The sequence below is a fragment of the Ovis aries genome, chromosome 23, assembly GCF_016772045.2.
Source record: "Ovis aries strain OAR_USU_Benz2616 breed Rambouillet chromosome 23, ARS-UI_Ramb_v3.0, whole genome shotgun sequence".
Lineage (NCBI taxonomy): Eukaryota > Metazoa > Chordata > Mammalia > Artiodactyla > Bovidae > Ovis > Ovis aries.
The window spans coordinates 4679172-4681123 of NC_056076.1; positions in this window are offsets into that span (position 1 = coordinate 4679172).

Consider the following 1952-nt stretch of genomic DNA (forward strand, 5'->3'; position numbering starts at 1 on the left):
CGCCCAAGCATTAAATGGTTAATGCACGGCAGCGCTCCCATGATGTGGAAAACTGCTCAGCAGTCGAAGGGGATAAAGTGTTGATTATCACTTGGATGAAATGCTAGAGAAATTATGCTGAATGGAAAACGCCAATTTCAAAAGGATACCTACTGTGTGACTTCACTGATGTAACATGCTTGGGATAAAATAATTTTAGGGATGGAGAGTCAATGACTGGTTGCCAGGAGTTGGGGCGGCAAGGGAGGGGGCTGGTGTGGCTATAAAGGGACAGAGGGAGGGTGTCTAGCGTGGACCAGGGGAAGTGATGGTCACACAAGGCTGTGCATGCTCAGTCGCTTCAGTTGCTTCCGATTCCTTGTGACCCCATGGACTGTAGCCCGCAAGGCTCCACTGTTCATGGGATTCTCCAGGCAAGAATACTGGATTAGCTTGCCATGTCCTCCTCCAGGACATCTTCCTGACCCAGGGATCAAACCCACATCTCTGTGTCTCCTGCATTGGCAGGCAGGTTCTTTACCACTAGTGCCACCTGGGAAGCCCACACAAGGTTATATATGTATGATAAAATTCCATGCACACACAAGCACATGAGTTCACGTACTGACATGAGTTCACGTTCACTGAGTAAGTGCTGTGGATTGTACCGATGCCGCTTCTTGTGTGTGGAATGCTACTACCATTATTCAAGGTGCTCACATTGTGGGTGGCTGAGGAAAGGGTGTAGAGGACCTCCCTGTGCAGTTCTTTGCAGCATCTTGGGAGTCTATAAAAAACAAATCTAAATAGAAAGTTAAAAATGGCTTCAGCTCTTGCCATTGTTTGCGTTAAGGAGGATCCAGGAATAGACTGCAGGGCTTTTCACATGAGTACAATGGAAAAATGCATTTCCTGACTGTACCTGCTTTATGGCCAGGTTTTGGCCCTCAGAGTTACTTACTAACTCGTGTACAGTAGGTGCTCGAGACAGATGTACAGTATGGGGGTGGGCGTGCACCTTCGGGTTTCTGACTGTCCAGTGAGCAAGCCTGCCCGGATCCCCTGCAGTCTGAACCTGTGAAACGTGCGAACAGACACTAGCTTTCCTTTCTCTTTTCATCCCCCTCCCTCTTAGGAACGCCAGCTTCCTCGAGGAGCTCCTGGAAGCTCCCTGCAGGATTCGGTGGCTCTCATTTATACAGAGACGCCTGCACACAGTGAGCACACACCTGAACTGTCCACCAACATTCTCTCTGAACCCCCTTTTCCTGGTCCATCTAAGACGTGTGATGATGGAAATGGATCCGAGGTCCTGTGCTCCTGAAAGTTTTTAAACACACATGATGTGGAAGAGTGCTAAGAGGACTGTCGTAACCCAGGTGCTCCTTCCCACGTCCACTGAAACCATCAGTGTCTGCGTGGCCTCTGCTCTGTCTTGCTGCAGCCCTTGGGACATTTCCTCTCTTGGCTCCAGGGACACGCAGCTCCCTGTATCCTTCTTCTCCTGTGCTGGTTGGCTGTCTTCCTGCCACCAACGTTTGAATTCATGATCCACGAAAGATCTTGTCTGCCTTGTTCAGGCAGGGTCTCTCGTGCTTTTTTAAAAAAGGGTGAATACATGCATTCCAAACTGGCTGGATTTCTACCCCCACTATTGACTTTTAAAGTAAGCGTTAAAGTTTTTGGCCATTTTGGGAGGAAAGTAGCTTTATCTTATATAATTTTATCTTATGATAAATTTCATTACCTAGTTGGCATCAATATCTTCATCATCCTAAAATGTTTGTAGACAAATCATTTGGTTTTTGCTCCTCTTGTTCCGTCACTAGTTCATGGAAGCGTTTGTTGGCTGTTGTAAACTAGTTTCGTGAAGCTCTTCAAGGACCTCAGGGTCAAATGCACAGGGTGTGAGGTAGTTAGAGATCTCAGCACTCTGCCCTGGGTGTTTGCAGGTGTGAGGATGTTCTTCAGCA